The sequence below is a fragment of the Dromaius novaehollandiae genome, chromosome Z (assembly GCF_036370855.1).
Source record: "Dromaius novaehollandiae isolate bDroNov1 chromosome Z, bDroNov1.hap1, whole genome shotgun sequence".
NCBI classification, from domain to species: Eukaryota; Metazoa; Chordata; class Aves; order Casuariiformes; family Dromaiidae; genus Dromaius; species Dromaius novaehollandiae.
This window is the reverse complement of record NC_088132.1, coordinates 14,256,946-14,268,010: the sequence shown is the minus strand read 5'-3', so window position 1 is coordinate 14,268,010 and position 11,065 is coordinate 14,256,946. Positions and strand designations below refer to the sequence as shown.

General features: G+C 42.5%; 1 protein-coding gene across 2 annotated transcripts in view; it reads left to right on the top strand.

Annotated features, from left to right (window-relative positions):
- Positions 1–249: 249 nt before the first annotated feature.
- The window catches only part of PLPPR1 (phospholipid phosphatase related 1), a 133,038-nt gene continuing 122,222 nt past the window's right edge, over positions 250–11,065 (top strand). Inside the window, exon 1 of one of the 2 annotated variants that reach the window (XM_026103011.2) lies at positions 250–482. The gene's annotated coding sequence lies outside the window, so the exon portion shown is untranslated. Of the gene's footprint in view, positions 483–1,342; positions 1,612–11,065 lie in introns of those variants that run through there. The other variant, XM_026103012.2, reaches the window with a different exon arrangement.

Below are 11,065 nucleotides of genomic sequence, written 5' to 3'. Positions count from 1 at the left end.
AGCCCCGGGTCGGGCGGCTGCGGCACCAAGACCAGCCGGGGGCTCTCCGGGGCACGGCAGCGCCGGGCTGCCTCGGGGGGAGCCTCGGGGGGCCCGGGGGAGGGGGGGGGTCGTTCCCCCTGCCCTCCCCTCCCGCCGCCGCCTCTCCCAGCCGGCCCCTTTCCCCTCCCTCTGCTCCGCAGCCGGGGAGGGGGAGGTGGGTCCTGAAACCCGGGGCCGGCGCACGGGAAGGCAGAGGAGGAGAGGCGGGTGATGGAGAAGGAGCGGCGCCAATTATCCTCCCGGCGTTCCTAAAAAAAAAAAAGGGGGGGGGGGGAAGAGTGAAAGGAAAAGAAGAAGAAGACGACGAAGCCCCCGGCCCCCCGCCCCTCTCCGCCGGCGCACCGCGGGAGGGCGGACCACGATGCCCGGCTGGCGGGAGCTGCCCGCCCGCCCGCATGGAGACCGCCGCCCGTAGCGGCGCCGGGGAGCCGCTCCGCGGGGTGAGCGGCGCGCAGGGGCCGCGCAGGGGCCGCGCAGGGGCGGCGCAGGGGCCGCGCAGGGGGCGGCGGGGCGCGGGCGCGCAGGGGCGGGAGCGCGCCGTGGCCGTGGGAGCCGGGACGGCGCGGGTGCTCTCCCCCCACTTATGTGAGCCGAAATGGGTTATAAATACGGGAGGTTGCAGGTTTTCCGCCTGCACCTTCAGCGCGCCCGCAGATGCGCGCAGAGCCGCGCCGAGGGCAGAGCCCGGGGTGCTCGGCACGGGTCAGGTGAGCTCCGTGGGGCCGGCGCTTGCTCGTCCCCGCGTGGCAAACGGAGGGGGACTTGTAGCACCCACCTGGAGCGGCGAGTGGGCACGGAGGGAGCGTCACGGGAGCTCCGCTATTGCCGTGATTTATCTTTAAGATCTACTTTTTCAGGGGGTCGTTGGGTTATCCCTTGCCCCTCCTGTGGCACTGTGGACGTGCCCTTTCCATGGGGAACCTTCCCCTCTGAAAGGGGGGTCCGTGTTTGCCCTCTCATCTGCTGACCTAAATGGAGCCGTGCTGGCTGACACCTAGCTAGTGTCTTGTCTCGGGGTCTCGTGCAAAGCAAATACCCTTCCCTCTCCCCAGCTCACTGCTGTTGTAGCCTGCTGCTATGGTCTTACTATGTTTGCAGCAAAATTTGTGCGTTATCTTCTCCGTGAGAGTGGGGATGGAGCTGAGATTCCTGTCATCAGCCCACGGAGAGACAGTTGTAAATGAAGGCAGACACCATATTTCTGTTACTCTGTTTCCCAAGTCTGCTCTTCTCCCATATTCTCTTGCAGAGATACAGAGTTGCTTGTTTGGTAGTTTGGAATAAAACTGCATACTGCAGCAGTGCATTATGGATAAACTACATGCAGGGGAAGAGCGCTTCAGAACAGAAATGTAAAGATCTCCCTAAATGTAATGTTCGTATCAGCACCGGATGCTTTGACAGCCCCAATCCTAAATCTGTGCGTATCTAGAACACCTAGGGGCTGCAATAAGGGAAGAAACCAGGCTTTTTCATCAGCTGTCATTTAAAGCTTCAGCCTGTCTGTACTGAGATGGGATTTACTAGCTGACTTCTGAGGTTATACAATAGTTCTCTTGGATGCTCTCGGTGAGTACTTTTGAAATACGGAGTTAAGAGTAACAGTATTGTTGTCCTGCACGTAACATGATCCTCACTGGCATGCTGGGAGTGGGTGCCTGAAAACGCATGGGACAGAACAGAGACTGCAGGCTGCAGCCCCCCTACTGCAAATGAGATGGCTATAGTGAGGGAAAGACGGGGTTTATGGCTCTGCACTCTGATTTCTGCCCGTGTATCTGCCTGGGCACAAGATATTAGGGCTGCTTTTTTTTTAAAAAAAATATAGTTTTTATACAGCATGCTCCTGTGCTTTAATTGGGAAAGAAGGTCTCTGGAGGAATTATTCCAGAAAGGGTTACTTACCTCTGAGGCACAGAGACTGCTCTGTGTGACTGCCCTCAACCTCTGAAATTAAAGATTCAGTTTAGTCTGAGGTCCTCTGTGTCTGAGGGCTCTTTTATAAAATCATTTCTTTTTCTTTTTTTTTCCTATTTTGAGAAATAGCAAAGGGTAGCTCCCTGAAAGCCCATAGCGTCTTTGCTGCATTTGTCCATAGATAAGCTTGAATGCACTGTACAGGAGGAGAACCTAATTTGGAGGCTTGACACAGGGAAGGATAAAGGACAAATTTACATCAGCTGAGGATCTGTCAAGTACCGGGTCCTATGACAAAAAATCATTACAATCTCCCCTTGTTTACTTATTTTCCTTCTCTTCTTCAACTTTCATTACAGCTCTCATGTGGCATGTTTCAATGGCAGCTTCTGCCCATACTGGCTGAAAAAACCATGATGCTGGAAAACATGTTACACCCACATTTTTTTAAAAAGCATGATGTTCAATGCCATTTCTTCTTTGGTGATAGATGTACGTTTTTGTTTTTTTTTTTTTTTCAAAATATTTTGGCTCACTGGGCAAAACTGTGATAGTTGCTATTGTGCTTCTTGAAACAGGCTAATAAACACTAAACACCATACTTGTTCTTTAGCATTAGTTAGGTATCAGGGGAGGTAGGGAAGCATATCTTTAATTCCTCAAGTAAGACATGCAATAACATCTGCTTAGTTACAGAATCTTTCTCTGAGTCTGTTGTAGCAAGTGGACATGTTTTACTTCAATTGAGAAACTTCAGTAGCAGGGGAGGGAGAGATATGAATTTGTAATTGTGTCACAGTTGTCTGTTTTTTAATATATTGCTCCTTAATTTTCTCAGGCAGCTTTGATAACGATGAAAGATTCCCTTTTTTTCTTTCCTTAGCTCACTCTTCCTTCCCTCTTTGTTCGACAGTAGGGGTCTGGATGCACTCAGTTCTTGTGTGCGGGTGGGGGGGGGGGAGGAGGGAGGTTGAAATTGAAGAAGATTTCCATAATTTTTGCTTCATAAAATAGTATGTTGAACTGATTAACCTACTTTCTAGTGCTCTGTTTTGTTTTTTTTTCTTCTTAATAGTTTCTTCAGCCACAAATGTGTTACAGTCCTACTGATAATAAAACAGCATGGAGGAGACATGTGTTTGCATTTGTGTTCTACAGGATCTATTGATAATATTGCTTTGGCTGGGACCTTATTGTGGAATTGTCCCTTATAAAATCAGGCCCTCAAGTAATGCAAATTTATCTAGTGGCAAATAGCTACATATCATTAATGCTTACAAGCAACTTTTTTTTATCCACTAATGCTGGCCTACCAAAGGTACTCTGGCAGGATACTCATAATGTTTGAAGTTACCCCATGACTAACTTTTTCACTGGGTATCTTGCCTGTAAAGGATTTGAATGTCCTGAATGGAATTTAAGCTAAAAAGACAGAGCTCACCAAAATATGATATATTTTAACTTTTTAAAAAAAGTTAGAAAATGTAAACCACATTTAGAAACCTGTGGAGCGTAAAGTTCATATTGTTCTTTCTGTGAAATTGCTCTTTCTGCTGAAATCAACTGTACCTTCTAGCTGTGAGTGACTGAGATCAGAGTGGTTGTTTCTTCGGAAGTGAGAGCAGCACTACTTCCAATAGTTTAAATCTTTAAGCCTTTGCTTGGTTTTTAGTCTGTTCTTTCACAGATGAAAATCCTGTGTAAATTAATCTGATTCAGGTCAAGTTTTGCCCCAGTAACTTGGTTGGCAGCCAGGAGCTTAGAACTCCATAATATACTGCATGGTGTTCATTGTGGGTCTAACTGTGATCTATGATCCTCTGTGCCTTGAATATTCAAATTCTGGAGGAAATACAATATTTTCAGATAGCCTGGCTCAATGTTGTAGTGCGTTTTGTAGACTTACCCCTGAACTCTTCACAGGTTATGCTTTTATGGGCCCTGGAGTGGAGGGGTTTTTTATCTGATCACGAGTGGAAAAGACTGTGTGAAAACAGCGTATCTGCAAACCCTGTTCTTCTCTGAGGAACACTCAAAGCTCTTGGGGTCTTTAATAATTAAATATTTCGATGGGACATGATCATAAGGATAAAGATTAATGTGTTCCTTACTACTAACGTGTGAAACTGGTGCTATGACTTGCTTACATATCCTTCACTCCTACATTTCTAGGTATTGTTTGCTGGTTTTGCATATCAGTGTGAAACTTGCTGCTCAATGGTGCTTTTCAAAAAAACTTGCTCAGCAGTAGCTGAGATAGCAGTTGTGAGAGTGCTGTTTGCATTACACAGTTACTGATTTTTAAGATCTCATGCTTTTGTTAAATTTGTGTTAGTGTCAATGTCTATTGGATGATGTAAACAAGGTTTGAAAAATTGAGATTAGAGAATCACTAGCTATTTTGAGGGACCATTGGTTGAGTTGTTAGATATGAAGTTAACATTCAGCCATTTTCCCCTTTTTTGGGTAGCATGCACTTGGTGGATTGACAGGGCAGTGTACAACAGCCTCCTCGTGTTGTCACCAGTTAGATCTGCTTTCAGTTAGTAATTTCATGGATCTCCCTCTCGCCTGGCCTCTCTTACATTGAGTGTCTCAACCTTACCCCTTCCTAAATTAACAACACAGTTATAGGCCTCTTTGCTTGTGTTTGTTCCCCTTAATTACCTCTAACAGTAATGTGGGGAATGGCAGAGTAGACTGATCAGTATCTCTGTTTTCTTACATAACTTTTTTTCTAATGAGCAAGTCACTCATATTCTGTCTAGCCTTTTGAAATAGCAGGTAGCTTTCTTTAGCCTATTGGGTTCCTGTCTTTTATGGTTAAAAGTATAGATCTTTGCTGGTGCCATCATGTGCACCTTTGCTAGGTGCACATCCTATTACAGTGCCTAACTTCTCGTGTGCAGCAGCCATCCTTCTGACTATATTTAGCATCACACATGAGTGACTGAGGATATAATTAATTGGGAAGAGATGGCCACAAGCAGGGCAGTGCGAACAAAATGGGCACATATGTGTAAGACAGAGTTTTGATCAGTTTTTCTGAAAGCTTAATGCTTCATCATTCTCTTATCTTAACCAGCACTAAAATTTGTTTCAAGGTAGATCCACATACACAAATGTGCTAACCATTGATGTAACATGTGCTCTAGGGATCTAAGACCAGAAGGAATGTAAAGTCATGTCATGCATTGCCAGCTAACAGAAATGTATCTGCAAGATAGAGATTTAAAGTCACCTATGGACTTGGACAGTCTTTGCTTTTGGAGTAAGGTTTCTTCTTTTCTTTTTATAAAGGTGTCACTTCTATTCAGGACAAGACAGGGCGGTTAGATTACCACGCATTCTCTATTCTTTTAGGCTAGTTGCTTAAATAATGTTTAAAAGCAGCCTGACTCTTTTGATGTCTGTTTTCTCTTTGTTGCACTCCAGTAAGTGGAGGGCTAATTCTTTGCTAAGAAAAGTATCCCATGGAGGAGCAATATGTATGACACTTAAGGTTAATGGCTTTTATTATTGATCACAAAGAGACTTGGTAGAATTCATGGAGTTAAAATGGCAAATATCTGTGAGATACTGACACCCAGGTTTACTATTATGAATTCAGAAGTTGGCACTCATTTTAAAATTGAACTTGAATTCTGCAGATTTACAAAAATGAACTTCATTCTCCCCTGAGGTTCTTAGAGAGTCAGATTTGTATGAGTCTCGTGCAGTATGTCTGAATCTCACACCTATTGTCCCCTGCGTACAGTTTCACCAGAGCAGACTTGAATGCCTGCTTGGAGTTTGTCAGGGTTAATGGCTTTCTAGAGAAGCTTAGGGTTTCACCTTCTTGGAGTTGCTGCCCTGTAAGTTCAGTAACTTGAAGGGGAGCATGAGATTTCCATGTCAGTTTTCATAGATGTTTCTTGTGCTTCCTTTTATTATTTTGCTGAGGCACCAGTGAGTTCAGAATCCTGCTTCACCATCCATCAGTTTGAATCAATCAAAAGACGAGGAGGACAAAAAAATCCAACTTTGATGGAAACATACATACTGCAAAAGGCAGTTGTATCACATTTATATTCTGCTGCACGCTTCTGTCACCTACGCATGTAAAATATTCACTGAAAACAAGATGAAGTACATTTGATTTCCACACATAACTTACTGTGTTTGCTGAGTAATTAGTTGTAGCTCTTCTATGGTAACTGATTTTTCTGCTTTTTCTAGTGCTCCTTCTGCTTTCATTGTGCATGGGGTGTTAACAAGGAAAGAACTGAAAAGAAAGTTTGCATTGGCTATTTGTTTTTAAACTGACAGATATTCAACAAGAAGCTTGGCAAATATAATTTCATAAAGCACAGTTGGGATTTAGGGAGAATCCCATGAGAACCATTCAAGGGGAGAAAGAATAGTACTGGAAGAGTGAAGGGTTATTGTACGAGTGTGTCTTGTCTTCCCTGAAACACCTAAATCATGCGCCATTGTGCTAGAAGCTTGCTTTTTATGCTGGTGAAACGCATTCAGTAACTTGTGAGAATAATGCAGCATTGATGGGAATACTGTATTTGGATAAGCACAGAAAACTGTTTATACAGTCTATTGCAGGCATCTCGGCCTCTTGCAGAGCAAACCTACTGCACAGACTCATTCTCTGCTATGCTACAACTCTTTCCTAGCCATCAGGCTGGCCTTGGGCCTGCTTATAAAATGCCATGCCAGCTTGAGCAAGCAGAAATGTCCAGAAAGCAGAAAGCAAGAGAGGACAGTCTGCAAAATGCAGGATTTTGAGAGTTTGCCCTAATAGGATGCAAAGTGCCCCAAAGTGTGATTCGTTTCTTTGCAAGGATCACATCCCCAGGCTGCTCTGAGCACTGCCGTGCTCCTGGTAAAGAGATACGGTAGGGAGGAGTCTCTACCAGTCAAAGTGCTGGAAACGCTGTGGATACGTGTGTTGAACAAGAGTTGTTTACATATCTTTTTAATGTGATTTCAGAGATTTGCCAGATAGCTCAAAATCTTTAATACGCTGAAGAAGTGTTGGCTCTAACCTACCAGACTGAACGAGGGACAGATTTAAGGAGCTGAATATGAAAAACTTTTTGACCCTGGATGGTCTTTGCAGTTGGGGTAGTTCGAGATGTGAGTTGCCAATAGAAAGGAGTCCACCCTGTGAAATACATAGTGATAGCTGGTATATTTCTTAACAGCAGGCAAAGTCTCCAATGATGTGTTTCTAGCACTAGGCTGAGTCAAGGGAGTTTTAGGTCTCCCCTATGCAAATGTAAGCCACAAACTGATGAAGGTTTCACAGCCTTGCATCATTCAGGCAAATTAATCTCTGTTATCTTAAGAATACAGTGAATGTTATTTGGAGGGACATGAGGAGATATATCACAATCTACCTGCCACTAATGGCTTTCATGATTGACAATGTCCTTCAGCAAATAAAATACCAGCAAAATAAAATACCATCCAAGAAATGAGCAGCCTCCTGAGGCTTTCATTGAGACCCTACTGCTTGCCTGCTACATTGGGCTGTGTATTCCAAATACAGATGCTTGATGCAGACAAAAAGTGATTTCCTAGCTCTGTGGTTGTAGGGGGCTCTGTGCAGATGAGCATCAGACAGAGGGCAGCTCTTTGTAGCAGCCTTCATTATTGGAAAAACTGGAGATAGGTGGCAAGTTGTGCACTGCAACTGTGTTGCCACTGAGAGACTGCCAAAAAAAAAAGAGAAAACTCATTGGTACATCATGATTGCAAGCACGGCTATAACAGTGAATAGAGGGAGGCCATCATTTATATGAGGTTGTCAAATACGGTACATCTGCTTCTGCTCTCATGCATGCCCTGTACATGAAGCCAGTGACCCACAGATTTGAGAAACAACTTGGAGATTTTCAGATGTCTTATGTTAGATAAGGACAGAAGCAACCGAAAGAAAAGAGAAAGAGAGGTCTTGTGATAATCAACCTGAGCTTTATTCAGAAGCTGTAATGACAGTGTAGCGATAGCATAAGGCCACATTAATCTATCCTGCCATCCTGTCCTAGGGGAGATGTAATTCACACCAGCAAAACAGCACCTGGCCCAACCGCAGTCTATCATTGAGTTCAGCTCACTTAGAAGATATTGAATCTGGACTATATAGGACTTTTATCAGCTAACAGATTGTGCAAGGCAATTGCAGAATATAACTAATTCGCAGGTGTTCTGCAAGGAAAATAGTGTATGTGCTACAAGAAAATAACTTTTGAGAGAAGCTGTTCAAAGACTGCGTGCCAATCATTTATTTGTATGATTAGTATGAGAAAGGACTGTGTGCCAAACATTGACTTGTATAATATATTTCAAAGTGGAGAAAAGTTTGACTAGAATTGGCTGGTTTATGATTTTGTTTTTCTTATACAGGCAGTTTCCATAGCAAAATAAAGTAAAACTTTAGAATGTAGGGAGTTCTGCCAAAAATTGTTCAGAACTGAAAAGTTTTGGTCCAAAATATTGAAGAAAAATATTATACATAGAAAAAGAATGTTTGATGGAGGGCTGGATTTTTGGAGGGTTTGTTTTGTTTTGACTTAAGATTGCAAACATAAAATGAAACACAGTTTTGAGCTGATGAGAGTGATTTCTTCTGCATTAGTTTTTTATGATTTCTCTGTCTCCTTGTGAGAGTGAGAGTTTTTCTATTTTTCAATATGCTATTCTAGTTTCTCAAATTTGACAGAGAAGATCCTACTTTTCACTTGCTATCTAGACTAAGAGAGGAAATATGGTGCTTGAAATTATGAAAAGAGATCAAGGATCTGTGAAGATCTCATGACTCTCTTAATTCTGTTTGTATTCATGTTTATGCACATTATTTGGATTCCTGTAGGGATTCCCTTCAGTTTGTGGTTCTATGACTGAAATAAAAGGAAAGATAAGGGAGCAGGGAACTGAGGAGGAAAATGTTTTGGGTTGACTAAAACCAAAAGCTGTTTTTCGTGCTAAGATGGAAAAAATGCAGTATCATTTCAGATAAAAGGAAATACTTTCTTCGCTTCTGCCATTGTTTTATCCTTTTTACAGTGTGCAGTTTCTTTAAAAAAAAGTCTTTTATTTAACATGATTTAAAATTTGAACTTAAATATTGGAGTTGTTGACCGACAGCATGTCCCCAAGCTGCTTCACTGAGCTATCTTTTAGCTTCGCTGTTCTCTCCTTTGGATTCACTAGTTCTCTTAAGAGAAAGGAAAATATGCAGCCGATATTCAACAGAATAGCAGTGGTATGAATAGGATGCATTGCATTTATTTAATATTACTTGAGATTCCACAGGAAGTGCAGATGTTTGTCCACTATGGAAAAGGGAACACCAAAGACAGATTCTCCTGCCACAGTGTTACAGCTCTTGAACTGAAAGAGTAAGACACTTTTCTTTTTTCACCGGTAACACCTTCTTCCTTAGGCATGGTATCAGTATTCATTTCTGATCACCACAAGAGTCATGAATAAGCTATTTGCATGAAGACATATTAATGTCAGGCTAAACTAAGAGTAATAGGAAAAGGCCCTGGCTAGAATAGCAAAAAGAAGAATATAGCATTGACCCTACTATGCTTCTGTTGGTTTTGTTCTTTAAACATGAATATATAGGTCAAGGAAACGGTAAAGGAGCTTCCTGACATTTTTCATGTATTGATAGAACTGCATTTACTGGCATGACAGTTTGTATTTTCTAGACTGGTACAATGATCTGCAATTAATATGCAGTTGTCAGTCCAATCTAATGCTTGTGTCTTTGGAATCTGCATCACTATGGTCCTTAAAGAATAAACAAAGCTCTTATGGGACCAACTAATCCGTTTCTAGCAGGATCTCATCCTCTAATCTCTTTCAGCCCTGCAGCCCTATAAACACTCTATGGTCACCTAGAAAAACTAACATACATACATGCACACACACACTCGCCCAAAAAGGGATTTATTTATTATTGAATAGTTGGTGTATTCTGTTTCAAGTTGGACAAAGTTAACTTAGGGACAGATGTTAGTACCATTCCTGGTAGTTTGGAGCCCAGACAGAAATCTGAATATTTTGTTCCTTCAGCACAGGACTTCGACATGTGTATCACTAAACATATCCAGGATACTGTCATGGCATAGATCGTCATTATCTTAGCTTACACTGTTGAACTTGGCTTTAGCAGATATTTGCTTTCGAAGTACTTAAGCTAAGTGAGGGAGCTGCTGGTCTCCATCCACACTCTTGGAAGTGTTCGAAGACACTTCCACAGTTCCTTGTCTGAAGGCAAGTCCAGTGCCCTCTTAGGGCAGCCTCTCTCTTTGCTCTCTGGCTGATTCAGCATTACAGAGAAAGATCCACAGCCAACAGGGAGAATATGCAGCTTTTCTTAGGAGAATATTGTGATGATGATATTGATGATAGTTGGTGGCAGAATTTTTCTGTTGTGGACTCCAGCATTATCAAGAAGGAAACTTCTGACTAAATTTGCTGTTTGCTTATTAAGTATTTTCAGAAGTTATTTTTGTATGTTAAGAATAGCTACTTGACTAGTGTTTTAGGACAGACTTTCTTTTATGTAGGTCATCCATTGCTTACTAGAGTGCACCTTACTTGACATATGAGCCTATCTTCCTCAATCATGTCTTCCTGGAAAACTGATGTCTTCATAATATTTTCTTAAATTATTAATGTTGCCATCATTTTATAACAATAAGGCTTCATTCATCTTCAGAAGTTTTCCTCCCCTACCTTCATTTAGACTATTGAGACTGCTTCTGCTGCTGTCAGAGACTTGGTCTGATGGACGTGTCTCACAGTCCTTAAAGATGGCTTAATCTGGTCCTAAGTTATTCATGGCATTCTTGGGTACATAACTCAGTGAAATGGCTTCACAGATCTGAAACCCATGCAGCAGAGAGTTCAAGGCAGTTGATGCTTGACTGCATTCTTCCTTTTATTCAGTAGGAATACTTGTGTGAGTGACACTAGTTGTAAAGATAGGATGACTTTGAAAGTGGTAATTGTCCAAAGAACAGGATGGTTGGGTGAATAGAGGTTACTTCTCATTATTCTTTCACTATGTGTATGTCTGACTCCTAAATTCCTC